This window comes from Lolium perenne, chromosome 5 (genome assembly GCF_019359855.2).
Source record: "Lolium perenne isolate Kyuss_39 chromosome 5, Kyuss_2.0, whole genome shotgun sequence".
NCBI classification, from domain to species: Eukaryota; Viridiplantae; Streptophyta; class Magnoliopsida; order Poales; family Poaceae; genus Lolium; species Lolium perenne.
Window position 1 is genome coordinate 8,119,689 of NC_067248.2, and position 14,836 is coordinate 8,134,524.

Sequence of the window (14,836 nt, forward strand, 5' to 3'; positions counted from 1 at the left end):
AAAGGAGAGCTGACAGATCAAGATACTCACGATGCCCACTCGGCCAAGTTTCCTAGCTAGGCCTGCACGATCGTCACGAGAACGTGGCCACGCACCACCCCACGATTTTTTACCTCGCTCAGCGCCCCGGTCTTGGCTCTCTCTATAAATATCGACCAGAGAAGCCAGCTGCCGGCCGAAAAAATCCACCGCCTCAGCCCATCGCATAATGATCGATCAGTGATCACCGATGAATCTCTAATAGCTGCTCCCTTTCCATCGCTCGCTAGCTGCTCCTCATCCTCACATTCATCCACACCGTCGGCGTCGGCTGCTTGCCATATACGCTGCCGGCTGCCCGTTGTCGAGTACATGTCGATGGCTGCTCGCCGCTGAACACGCACATCGCCGACCGGTCGCCGTCTGTGTCGCCCGCTTCCGGCCGCTCAACATACACGCTACCATAGGTGTTGTTGTTGTGCTGCCGCAGGCCAGCACCAGCTCATCCGATCGTGTTCATCTCCACATACGCCAAGGTGAGAAAAGGAGGTAAAATCCATAGCTCTCTCCCTCCCATGCTGATGATGCTTTCTTACACATGCTAGATGCACTAGCTTGCCCAAATTAACCTACTCTTGGTTTGGTCTAATGGCGATTTCCATCCCTCGACATGGGCGGCCTACATGTATTTATGGGTATGCAGATGAATACCCAAAAAATTTGTCAAACTTTTCAAATCATATGACACAGCTATCAATATTCGTTTACATTGTATAAAATCTAATCCAAGTGTTGACACAAACTAGGGCTCGGCTCCTCTACAGTTGAGTTGTCACAGCACATGTGCTTTAGCTATTAGAATCCGTCCTTCGTTCTAATCGTATGGGTATGGTTACCCGAAGTGTTTTCCTGAAAAAAATCACTCGATGGCTCTCTTTCCTCCCCTCAAACTGCGCTGGTAATTTGGAAACAAACTACATATTAATACTCCCGTGGAGGGAAAATCTCCTAAGCCTAAAGAATTGGCGCCAAACAGGACGCACAGATCACAGATTGTAGAACGCCAAAGAGCGATCTGTTTGACCTCCATTGCTCCGCCTGCTTCTCCCGCTCGTCCAAGGTATACGCCCATGATCTCCCTTTTGGACTCGATTTCCTAGCATCCCCCTCTCATTCTTCTGCCGCTCATCGAAGGTGTATGCTGTTCTGCAAAAGATGCAAATGATCTCCTATTTGGACTCCTCCTAGCAACAAAAAAGAAGATATCAATCTTAATGTAAGTGCCGTTTAAGTTCATTATTCACGCGGATGCAATAGCTAGAATTCTTGTACTGAATTTTCTCTATCACCAGTAACTGCGAAAGAAAGGAAAAAAGTAGGTTCTAATGGCTACTGAAACTAACGCCATAGAAAAGGATCAGAACAGGTGCAGTCAGTTTTGTTCATTTTTCAATCTCTATCATCTTTTTGCGTAGTGCGAGCAGACGAATAAATTATGTTATATATGTTTTTCACAGGACAAATAAGCTGCCTACTTGGATGCCTCAAATTGGCATGAAGTTTAATTCTACAATTGAGGCTTGGAACTTCTGGAAATTTTATGGAGGTCATATTGGATTTGATGTAAGGGTAAACTATGAAAACAAGAGCAAAATTGATGGAGTAGTCACTTCGGCGAGATACGTTTGTTCCAATGAGGGCTATCGTGCAAAATAAAAGAGAGACCATAATACAAGCCGTCCCCGTGCAGAAACAAGAACCAGCTGTAAAGTGCGGATGGGAATCAATATTGACCGAGAAGTAGGAAATTATGAAGTACATGAGCTGGATGTTGAACACAATCATGTCCTGCAGTTGCCCGAAACATGCCACTTGATGCCATCACAGCGGAAGATTTCAGCTTTGCAAGCTTTTGAGATTGAAACAGCGGATGATTCAGGAATTGTGCCAAAAAGAGCCCATGAGTTGGCAAGTCGGCAGGTTGGTGGGACAGTAAACCTTGGATACATACGTCGTGATCACAAGAATTATTTGTGAACCAAGCGTCAAAGGGAGATGATGTATGGTGAAGCCGGAACCATGCTTAAGTACTTTAAGGATAGAAAGTCAGAGAACCCCGCATTTCAACATGATGAACAGCTAGATTGTGATGAAAAGATCACAAATATCTTCTGGGCTGATGCTAAGATGATCATTTACTATGATCATTCCGGTGATGTTGTCACCTTCGATACTACTTCGATAGGTTGTGCTTGAAGTTTTTCATTCATAATTTCCATGGCATAGCTTCCAAAGCACTCATATCCGAAGAATGCAGGAAACTAGTAGATGATGCCTTGGAGAATCTTAGCAAGCAAGTTGAAGAAAAAGCTCCTAGTAGTACATGCAGAACTGAAGCTACATGTGAAGAACCAGATAGTAGTTTACAGACTGCGTGCCTAAAGAAAAAGAAAATAGAAAAGAAAAAATTAAGAAGAAATAAATCATGGATCGACAAGCAGCGCCCCAATAAAAAGAAAAAGAAGAAACTGAACTCGTACCCGAAAAAAAATCTTGTTATGTAAATCTCTTACACCTATCTAAACACACTACATATATTTACAAATGACAATATAGACTAATATTTTTTCTGACTTGTCTGCTTAGAGAGGAGAGATGGACACGCCAGCAGCACAACACCAAGCAACTACAGAGCAACCGGCTGGAATAAATGAGAATGCTTTGCAGGAGTATGGGTGGATGACTCGTTTGCTGATGGTATTCGACTTAACATGTTTAAAATTCACTGTTAAGAAATATATGAATATTGTTGTGTAATCAGTTCTATCTCTCTTAATATGCAGGGCCAAGTTGACAACAGTTTGGACTTGCAGAATTATATGAATTTTCCTAGCATATGACATAGGCGATAGATACTGAATTAGTTCTCCAATTTTCCTAGCATAAAGATCTCATTTGCAAGAAACTTTGCACTTCAAATATATTCTTTTTTGTTTTCGTGATACATACTGGAAACTAGTTCTCCCATTGGGTTTGTGATTTTCTCCTATGTAAAGATCTCATTTACAGTACTAAACTATGTTGTTAATCTGAAGTTACAATTTCTGCTTGCCCATCTATCCTATCTGCTTCAGTTTCTTGAGAGATGTATACCATCCAACGAGTAGTACATGAGAAAAGAGCATCTACCATCTTTTTTTTTTTGAGTTTTCACCGGGGGCGAGCGCAAAGGCTCCCACCTGAATGGCTTTGTATTCATTTCATCCTGTGGGGATCGGGTGAACTCCCCGATTTTGGTATAACATGTGTACAGATATCAGAGCATAGGGAGTACAGAAGGAAGGGAGGGGAGCCACCAGTCAAGCCAAAACGCCGCACGAGCACCGTCCCCAACCTTGACCCGCGAGATGCAGCGGTAGAGAGGAAGGAGGTGGCGCAACGACGCCCAGTGAGCTCCAGAGAGGGACGTTGACGAGTCGTCGCGATCGAGGGGAAGCCCAGCCTGAGAATCCCAGACCCACCGAGGCCAGGACTCGCCCGGCGCGCAGTGGAGTAGGTGAAGGAGCTTGAGGAGCAGGCAGGTGTTCTGGACGGCGATGGAGCGAACGCCAAGCCCACCCTCGGTCTTGGGGCGGCAGACGCGTTCCCAGGCGACGAGGCATTGGGCGCCATTAGCTTTATCTGTGGCCGTCCAGAGGAAAGCACGGCGCAGCCTATCCAGAGCGGCGAGCACGCCAGGGGGGCAGCTCAAGAGCTCCCATGGCAAAGGTTGGCAGAGCGTCGAGCACAGCGTTGAGAAGGACCAGCCGCCCACCGGCGGACAGAAGGAGAGCTTTCCAGCCAGCCAGGTACTTGTCTACCTTGGCGATGAGGGGATTGAACGAGGAGAGGCGCAGCTTCTCGGCGGACAGAGGGAGGCCGAGGTATGTCTGGGAAATCCCTCGATGCGGCACTGGAGGACCGCCTGGATGCCGGTAAGGACGCCAGGCTCGACGTGCATGGGCACAAGGATGCTCTTGTCGTAATTTATCGCCAGCCCCGTGGCACGCTCGAACTGGCCGAGGAGGAGCTTCAAGCGCTGAGCCGCGGCCACGTCGGCGCGCAGGATCAGGAGGGTGTCGTCGGCGTACTGTAACACGGGGCACAGCGCCCCGTCGACAAGGGGGTGGAGCAGGACGTCGTCCCGACGGACCAGGCGCTGGAGAACATCCGCGACCAGGAGGAAGAGGTAGGGCGAGAGCGGGTCTCCCTGCCGCAAGCCTCGCATGCAGCGAATCCACCGCCCAGGCACGCCATTGAGGAGCACGGCCGAGCGCGACGAGGTGAAGATGTGATCGAGCCAGTCGCACCAGAGCAGGGGGAAGCCTCTGGCAAGCATGACCGTGCGAAGGCTGGACCAACTGACGGAGTCGAAAGCCTTGGCGAAGTCAAGCTTGAGGACGACCGTGGGAGCTTTGGGGCGATAGCAGGTCTGGACCAGCTCCGTAGCGTAGACAAAATTCTCCGAGATGCTCCGCCCGGATAGGAAACCTGTTTGGTCGACGTCGATGAGAGCGTTGATCTGCTGCTGTAGCCGGAAGGTCAGAGCTTTGCACAGAGTCTTGACGGAGCAATTTTGCAGCGAAACCGGGCGGAAGGAGGCGGCGGTGACCACGGCCGCCGGCTTGGGGAGGAGGATGATGTGCGCCCGGTTGATGCGCTCCAAATCCACGCATCTACCATCTAATTAGTCAACTGGAATAACCCAGACGATTGGGAGCATCTACCATCTAATTAGTCAACTGGAATAACAAAGAAGATTGGGAACACTGACGTTTCTGAAACGGTATTTAGTTCAGAACGCAAATTGATTCATGGAGCTTGGGAGATGAAGGTTCGTGGGGCCTTACCCATCTGTGACGCGTCCTGAAGCTCCCGTTCGTCCTACAGCTCTCGCTCGTCGATGTTGCCGCTGACGTCGCGGTTGACGGTCTGGAACGCGTCCGGCGTCCTGCGCCCCCCGTTCGTCATGCCGCTCCCACTCGTTGATGTTGCCGATGCGGCCGCAGCCGATGGCCCCGAACACGTCCTGTAGCTTCTGCTCGTCGATGCTGCCGCTGCGGTCGTGGTCGACGGCCCGAAACGCAGGCCACACAGAAATTACACGCGGGCCTGCAGCATCCGGGTCAGCCACCTCCAGCTACGAGCTGCCGCTTGCGCTGCCGCCGGGATATGCCGGCCGAACTACACGTCTCCGGCCTGGGGTGGGGGGTGAGCGGCCGAAGGCATCGTAGCAATTTTATCCCCTTCGCCATTGCTGTACCTAGCTGATGCTCTGAGTTCCGACAGTAGAAGACACTAGACGGACTGGGCCTCTAGCCCTCTACGCGTCGATTCTTTTCCTTTTTTTTCACCAGAAAATGCTACCCCCGAGTAATAAAATGGGGGGCCGTTTGATTAAAATGGAGGGCAGATTTTGTTAGCTACCGCGCGGATATAGTTATAACACAACTTTAGAGGAGCTCAGCCCCACAAACTAGTTATTGGTTTGTTGGCAAGAGTAAGTGAGCCTGCACAAGCGAACCAACGGGGACTATTCTTATCCCTTCCCCCTCTCATGACCCTACAGTAGCCCGCCCCGTTGAGAGTCCACCGCTCGCCACCACCATCGCCGGCCTGACCCGGAATCTTCCCCGTCGGCGTTGCCGGCCGGAGAAGAGGATGGAGAGGCGCCTGGTCGATTGTATATAGTAGTCTAGGCTGTAGATCTTTGCTGTTTACCCAAGTGGAGTCTGCGAGTAGGAGACCGGATCCCCCTGGCCAGATCCGGTCCGTCCTCGCTTCCTTCTTCGCGGCTGCTCTTCTCCGGTGGCAGGAGTGGCGGCAGGCGGCGAGGAGGTTGTGCCGCATCTTCGCTAATAAGGCCTCTCCCTTCTTCCCCTGTCATCCGATCTGGGTGCTGGTGAGCAGCAAACAGATCGTGGATTTTCTCCTTCCCGGTGCTCATCCATGGAGGATGGTCGAAGGAAGAAGACGATCCGCGGATGGCTTCCTCAATAAGCTCATCTACCTGGTCTGCTAGCGTCGCCATCATCTACGCTCGTCTCCCCGAGTCCGTGGCAGGTGCTTCGGGTGCGATGGCAGGTCAATATCCTCGTCGCGGTGCAGAGCTGGCCATGCTGCTTCTTCTACCTGGACTCCTATGCTTCTATCCCTTGTTCCAAGCGCCAAGGCGGTGACAGGCAAGGGAACTTGCAGAGCGGATGGGGTGTGGAAGTGGTATCGGAGTTCTTCTGAAGCAATCTTCTCGAGCAGCACATCGGCAGCGATTTTGCTTGCCGTTATCCATGCCAGTGACTTCTGGCGATGTTTCAACCTCCATCGGAGGCCCTTTCAGAGATTGGAGGCCGCGTTCTGCGTAGACTTTGAAGCAAGTGGTGCCGTCCCCGCCTTGGAGTCCGGCGGCGGCTCTCTGGTCTCTTGCTCATCGGTGGGGATAGAGATGGACCTGATTGAATTTCTTATTCTCTTAGTGATGTCTTTTCTGCATTTACCAGGGTCCTATGTGTTATTTTTCTATTTTATGAGGACCTTTGTAATACTTTGTACACCCACCGCTCGGAATATATGAAGCTTCTACGCCCTTCCGAGCGCTCCGTGTTCAAAAAAAAAAAAACTGCACAAGCACGTCCTGGTTTCAAGCCCTGGTTTGGACTCATAGTGATCTTTGATCGTATGCTGATTCAAATTAGGTGCACATATTAATTAAAATCAAGGATAGATGTAGAAATAAAAATTCACATTGCTATGTTGTAGTAATCAAGACTATTCTCCTCCATGTAAGATGATAGTATTGCCAATGTGATGCTAGCCGTATAGGTCTGATAGGTCTGAAACAAAGATCATATAAAATATTGGTTGCATGCCATTTGCCTAGCTAATAATCTGGAGCAGCGTAGACTCCACCAAAATAAACCATATTCTAGGCATGCTGGCCCATTGGCATATGTTAACCCAAGTAAATTATGTTCCATTATATGGATGCATGTATCGGTTAAATGTAGAGGTGATCTACCTGTATGAAAACACTAGTATACCATGCTGTTAGTACTAGAAATAGACATGATGACCAAAGTACTTGTACACGATATTTACCATGTGCACAATTTGGTCTCACATAGCTAAACTGATATTAAATTTGTCATAGGTTTCATCATGTCCACGTGAAATATAAATTGATAAGTATCTTGTTTCGTTACACTACGAGCATCTCTATGCTATGTTAGTAATAATACAAACAAAGAGGAATAACCATGCCTCACTTGGTTATGCTACACATGGGCATATTGCTACACGGCGCTAGTCATAATACAAGTGAAGTGCAAACTTCAGCAAATATGCTCACATTGACATGTAACTAGTATCTAATAAAAATCTAGTGCATTAGCATAGGTGTTAAAATCATATTGCACCATCAAGTGGCATGCATATCTGCAATATAAATCGAGCATGCTTATAAATTGACATCTACTTTGAGTTTGGTCACATTCCATGCTATGTTATGTTAGCAATGATACAGACAAGAGGAAATTACCATCCTCCACTTGGTTAGGTTGCACACAGGCACAATATTGCTATGTCATACTAGTACTAATACAAGTGAAGTCAAACCTTATAAAATTCCATCGAACATCTGAAATCCAAAGTCATATAAATATTTAACTAGTTCTTTATGGTATATTTGGGAACTAGTATTAATAAACATGTAGGCAAATAAACTTACATGCCATAAGATAATCTCATCATTCATCCCCTTCATATAGATGCATGCAGCATAAAACGGAATTATAACTAGGATCATAACCTACGTTTTTTGGGCTAAATATAACATAATTCACACAAATATATCATCACAAGATAGTCCCATGGAGACTAGAATTATATCATGCACTCCTCTCATGTAGGTGCATGCATCCATGATACTAAAATAACTAGGATCATAACCTACTTTGTTTGCGCAAAATATAACATAGTGCACCCAAATATATCATCATGTTATAAGATAGTCACATAGAGACTAAAATTAAATCATGCACTCCTCTCATATAGGTGCGTGCATCCACAAAACTAATTAAGTTATAACTAGGATCATAACCTATGTTTTTTGCGCTAAATATAACATAGCGCACCCAAATATTTCACCGTGTCATAAAATAGTCTCATAGAGACTAAAGTTAAACCATGCGCCCCATTCATATACGTGCATGCATCCATGAAGATATATTGTAACTAGGATCATAGCATATGTTACTTGCACTTGACATAATTAGTGCACTTAAATATTTCAACATCAAATAGCATTCTTATATGTTGGCTTAACACAATGCTATACACATTGTCGTCGTCAAGTAAACCAAATGTTTCCTCCACTCCATGTATGCATATAAATAATCACGTTCGTGATAAAATCAACTCATAATATAAGTCATATATTCACACGTACTTCTTAAGTTGGCTAGCTAACCATTAAACAAATCTGCACATGAACACTATTCACTACTAAAATTGACAATAGTTTATGGGCTAGGTGAAAATAGCCAAGGCATGCATGCATGTGCCATATACATGAACAATGCGTACTACTAATATTGGTACACGTGGATATATGATTCTTATAATGTCATAAGCTCCTAATAAATCAAACTATGATTATTATGCTACACATAGGTTAGCATCGGCGAAATCCAAGTGTCTCCAAGCATACCGGCTGCAACGACGGTGAGGAAGAGTTTAATTAGTTTCTAAACTTTGTAGTTCTCTTTATTCCTATGTTTCGTAGAACTCATATGTTGTAAAGCCATGTAATAGATATATTGGAATTCTTAATCAGTGATTTTCTCTTCGGAGATGTAATTAACAGATTTTAATGTAAATGTGAAGATTCTAGAAATAAAGTACATGCAATGTTTGATCCCTTTTATTTGTGTCATGCATTTACACATTTAAATTACTATTTGTCTCTATGACGTGGACGCGTACATTATTATTTTTGTCGCCCCATTTTCCCGTCATAAAATATAATAAAACGTATCAAATATCATGAATAAGAACATTAAAAATTTGAAAATAGATAGATATGTTCTGTACGAGCATGCTACATAGAACGAGATGTATTGTCTTGATCTGCCGAAATTAAGAAAGATTTAAAAAAAAGATATATCTTTTCTACTGCTAGGACTTTTTGATGCAATTAAAATTTCACTTTTAGTACGTTTATAGGTTTATTCTTGTATTTAAAGATGTTGTTATTACCTTGCATTTGTAAATAATGTACCAATTTAAATAAACAACTTTTACCTTGAGTGATGCAATCAAATCTTGATTAATTCTTTAATAGTTGAAAAAACTAACTTACACAATAAAAATATAGGGGAGGGGGCATCCCCCAACTCCCCATGGTTCAAGTTAAACAATAATATATGTCTATGATTTTTCCCTACCAAACTTTCAGAATGTCCCCCCGCCACTGTCCTTAGATATGGACGCTTGTGGTAAAATCTTAACCGCTTTTCTTAAATTTTAGCAGCCTCCCCCCACCGGAAATAAGGCTGGGCTAGAGGAGCTAAGCTAATTAAGCGAGATGAGTTCCTCTCGCCTTCATCAAGTTAAAGCTAATCCCGATCGACCGATCGATGGTGTTAAGAGGTGATAAATTTTGTGATAGTTTGTATTCGTTTAATGTAATGTGATAGATTCGTGGACGAATCCCAAAAGACTTGAAGCCATGTAGATCCCTTCTGCTACGCTTGCTAAGATCAGAGAGAAATAGCTGGGAACACCGCCGCCCTTTCTTGCTACTCCTCCCTACGCCTCCTAGCTTCTCTACTTCAGTTCGTGTGCTGAGATCAGAGGTCGTCTCCCTTCTACAAAGGGAACCTCAAGCGTACACGCTCAGATCATCATCACATCTCCGGTGAGCCTGGCAAAAATTATGTTTGCACTACTACTAGATCCTCAGACAGGGGCGGACCTTCCCAGCTTAGGGAAAGATAGGGAAGCTGCTTTACCTTAATTTTTGCATAAAAACTACATATATTAATTCACTTATGTTCTTATGTGTATATAATGTTCACTATTTTATGTTAAGTAGATCGGACTTTTTGATCCCATAATAACTCGGATTTAGATGTTTATATAGGCAAACAAAATCTTTAAAAAGGCACACATCTGTCATGTATTGATTTATTTTATTTAATATCATCTTTCCCAAGCTTTTTGGCGATCTTAAAGAACTGGTCCATGAGGGATAAATTATGAGAAACTCCGAATTTCAACGCAATGAGAGGCTACTTCGTGATTAGTCCATTATCCATGCAATCCTTACATATCAAGGTGTAATTAAAAAGGTTGTGCACTTTTACAACTATTAACATGTTAGTCCTAATAAATATAATAAAATTTATCAAATATCATGAATAGTAACATTGAAAATATGAAAATATATAGATATGTTTCGTACGAGCGTGTTACATAGAATGAGATGTATTCAGAAGTCTTGATCTGTTAAAATTAAGGAAGATATTAAAAAAGAAGCTATAGTTTTTTTACTGCTGAGACTTTTTGATGCAATTAAAATTTCACTTTTTGTACGTTCATAGGTTTCTTATTTTATTTAAAGATGTTGCTATTACATTGTGTTTGTAAATAATATATCAATTCAAATAAACAACATTTACCTTGATTTATGCGATCAAATCTTGATTGGAATCCTTTAACAATTTAAAAAAAACTGACTTACACAACACAAATATAGGGGAGGGGGCATATCCCCCCCCCCCCCCCAACTCCCCCTGGTTCAATTTAAACAACAATGTATGCCTATGATTTTGCCATACCAAACTTTCAGAACATCCCCCCGCCACTTTCCTTAGATCTGAACGCGTGTGCTAAAATTTTCACCACTCTTGTTCTATGAACCGGGACGAAGGAAGTACCACTCTTGTTCTTCCCATGAATTTATAGTAAAGCTGTCAACACCCGGATTTTTAAATCCAGATGCCTGTTATGCCGTACATCGCAATCCCAGGAATACTGTTGTTGCGAGACATAACAGTTGAATATCATAAGTCATCATTCATTACATACCATAGTCGTCTTACAAATTCAGATCACATGATCCATATTACACAAATTGTTGATCTATCGATCAACGAACAAACACAATTTCATAGCGGAAGCGTAAATAGAAATGGACTCTCTAGTCCACAGGCCAACGTCTGACGTCAGAAGATTCCCTAGTTGTCGTAGACATCTTGGTTGCCGCCATCTTGATAGTTCTGCTCCTCTTCATAGTCTGGCCATTTGAATAGCCAGGGACACAGCCGTGAGTACTTTAAAGTACTCGCAAACTAATACTAGTGTAAGTACTAACAGTTCTAGTAAGGGGACGCTAAGCTCTAGTTTATTTTGCATAAAGCCAATTTTAGTTCACAAGTATTTGAGAAAAGACTTATTCAAGTGCTAACTAACTCAAGTGGGAACATTAGTGTCATTCCCACAATTCAAGTGATGATTCAAAATCAAGTCACCAATTCACCATTCACTTCACCAGTATTTTCAAGAATCTGACACCGGAAACTGTATGGCCTTTCCAACCGTCCGTAACCGTGGACACGGCTATTCGAATAGGTTTACACTCTGCAGAGGTTGCACACTTGTGCCACAACATTTGATTTCATCCGTCGGGATTACCCCGAATCATCGTAACACAGTACGCGGATCATCAACCATAACTTTTCACTTACAAACCCTTGTATGAGCACCTCTCCCCATGAGCTTGGCCTCCCAGTGAAGACCAACTGTCAACCTGGGAACTGCACAGGGCTTGGCCGTACAATTCACCTCAATTCACATCATTTCTCAACAACGGAGGCAGCCTCGGCATAACCCCTATGATGTGTGTTCAGAGGGAACCCATACTAAGATGCATAAATTTCCAGTTAAGCCCTACCCATAATCAGGTATTGTGGGGGTACTCAAAATTGGAAAGGTATCGCATTCAAACCAATATCAGTTTTATCAAAAAAATCACCATCTTCTCCAAGTCATATTCACCTTCAAAATTCATTCAATGGAATGACTCATCATTCCAAGGTTTCAAATTCAGTTCAAGTCACATGTTCCCATCTAGAGTAGTCAAGTTTTAGTATTTAGCACTAGCACTAATCATGAGGGGTGATATCTTGCTTGGCTAGTTTGAGACCAACTTTGCTACTCTAGTAACCTTCTTGAACTTAGACTAAAGTTAACTATAAAAGTAACTCTTGAAATAAACAAGTAAAAACTTGTATGGTAAAAACTTGGGATAGGATTGTGGTAAGAAAGGTAAGACTAATGGTGCCTTGCCCCAAAGGGCTTTGCACTTTGCAAGAATATTAGCTTGCAACCATAGAGCTTGCAAAGGTGTTAGCTTGCCTTGGTTGTTGAGGTGGTCAAAGTTCTCTTCTTCTTCTGGGTAGAATCCTTCCTCTTCCTGGTATTCTCCGGTACTAGCGTCTATACACGAATACGAGGATACAATCACCAAACAATACTTAAGTAGCCTTAATTAGCCTTAATGGCTCACTCCAAATGATCTAGCATCATCACTTAGCATTTCTACCAAGAATTAATCTAGGGTTTTCTTACTTAGGGTTAGAGAAATAATTTCGTCTCATTACATATGTAAATGATAGTTTCCATTTAGTTCTTGAGGAATAATTTTCTCTCATTGAATCTTCTTAAGATTTAACTTCTCAAACAATCATACATGAAATCATGTTTACCTAAGTCAACCATTCATCATCATCATTTGAGAAATGATTTAAATGAGGTAGAATACCTCATACTATTTAACAATGCTTATTATGATTTAAAATCACCAAGTATTTCATGTGAGAGTATTTTACCAGGGGTTCAAACTTCATATGAAAGTACTTGGGACAAGATTTAAATGAAGTGAAACACTTCATATGATTTGCATAATAGTTTTGGACAATATCACTTAATTAAACTAGCCATATAGTCCCCTATTTAATTTGGGCCAAGATCACTCAAAGTGACCACACCATGTTTTTGCAGAAACAATTAGTGTAAGTGAAATGTGAGCTATGAGAGTTGAAATCAACTCAATATCGTTTTTGGTTGATTTTTAAGATTTATTTGAAGTTGTAAAAGTCTCTGACTTGTTATTTTTGTCACGTTAATTCTACCAAGGATTTCAAAGTGGGACTAGTGGGGTTGGATCAAGCATTTCATAAGATTTCCAACAATATAAAATTCATCTGATTTGGTAGGGTAGATTTGAAACTATTTGAATTCTAGCATAGGGCTAGTATTTCAATTAAACTGAAAAGAATTAAATGGATTTGAAAACTTGGGCTTAGGCGGGAAAGTTAACAGGCCGAAACGAGGGAAGCGAACTGGGCCAGCCCAGCTAGCGCTGCGGGCCAGCTGACAGAGGGGCCCGCGCGTCAGGGACTGAAGCTTACCGAAACGGTACGGTTTAAAGAGAGCCGCTGGATTAGAACGGAGATCGACGGTCGAGGCGCGTCGTCTCCGTCGATGAGAGCCAACCCTACTGGCGGCGACGGTGGGGGGTTGGCGGCGAGCTGGGACTCCGGCGAGGGTCGGCGACGAGGTAGGACGACGTTGTCGACGACGGGGAGTCGACTGGTAGCAGCGGCGTCGCTCGGGAAGGCGTAAATCGACGGCGGCTTCTGCGTCGGGTTCTGGCGATCGACAGAGCAATTAGCGAGCTCCGGTGAGAATTGGAGAGGGGAAATGGGTCGAGGAGAATCAGAGAGAGGAGTGGAGCAGAATTGGTGTGGAGGAGAAGGCGCGGGGAGGGCTCTATTTATAGATGCTCGAGGTGGCCGAGGTTCTGCGGCGAGGGCGACAGCTGCGCGTTGATTCCGGCGAGCGAGCGGGGTAGGCGAGGGCACCTCTGGGTAGGCGGCGGCCAGGCGGTGCTAGGGCGCTTGCTAGCTAGGTGGGGGACGGCCTGGCGAGTGCTGGCAATGGTGAGTTCTGGCGGCACGGGCGCGGGAGAAATGGCGACGATGTCGACGGCGGCAGGCTGCGCGAGGGCACGGGCGCGTTTCTGGTGGGTTTGTGTCGTGGCGGCGAAGCTCAACGTGCAGCGAGGGGGTCCGGGGGAGGCGTTGTTCATCGGCGCGGCGCGTGCTCTGCGCGCGTCCACGGGCGCGTGCTCGACGTCCTCGGCATGCCCTGGATAGCTCTGGGCGCGTGTTTTCCGGCGAGGGTCGCCGTCCTTCTCGACAAGGTCTGGACTAGGATGCAGTAGAGAGGTGAGGTGTGATACATCTCCGACGTATCGATAATTTCTTATGTTCCATGCCACATTATTGATGATATCTACATGTTTTATGCACACTTTATGTCATATTCGTGCATTTTCTGGAACTAACCTATTAACAAGATGCCGAAGTGCCGATTCTTGTCGTTTTCTGCTGTTTTTGGTTTCAGAAATCCTAGTAAGGAAATATTCTCGGAATTGGACGAAATCAACACCCAGGGTCCTATTTTGCCACGAAGCTTCCAGAAGACCGAAGAGTCAACGGAGTGGGGCCACGAGGTGGCCAGGAGGGCAGGCGGCGCGGCCCCACCCTTGGCCGCGCTGCCCTGTCTCCTGGGCCCCTCGCATCGCCCCCTGACCTACCCTTCCGCCTACTTAAAGCCTTCGTTGTGAAACCCCCAGTACCGAGAGCCACGATACGGAAAACCTTCTAGAGACGCCGCCGCCGCCAATCCCATCTCGGGGGATTCAGGAGATCGCCTCCGGCACCCTGCCGGAGAGGGGAATCATCTCCCGGAGGAC

At 44.9% G+C, this 14,836-nt stretch overlaps 1 long non-coding RNA gene across 1 annotated transcript; it reads right to left on the bottom strand.

Moving 5' to 3' along the window:
- Positions 1-693: 693 nt before the first annotated feature.
- Positions 694-5,343, bottom strand: LOC127299036 (uncharacterized). Its single transcript, XR_007850286.1, has 2 exons — positions 4,869-5,343; positions 694-1,223 (listed from the first exon to the last, which is right to left on the bottom strand). It is a non-coding gene; the product is annotated as an uncharacterized lncRNA (long non-coding RNA).
- Between the last annotated feature and the right edge of the window lie 9,493 nt (positions 5,344-14,836).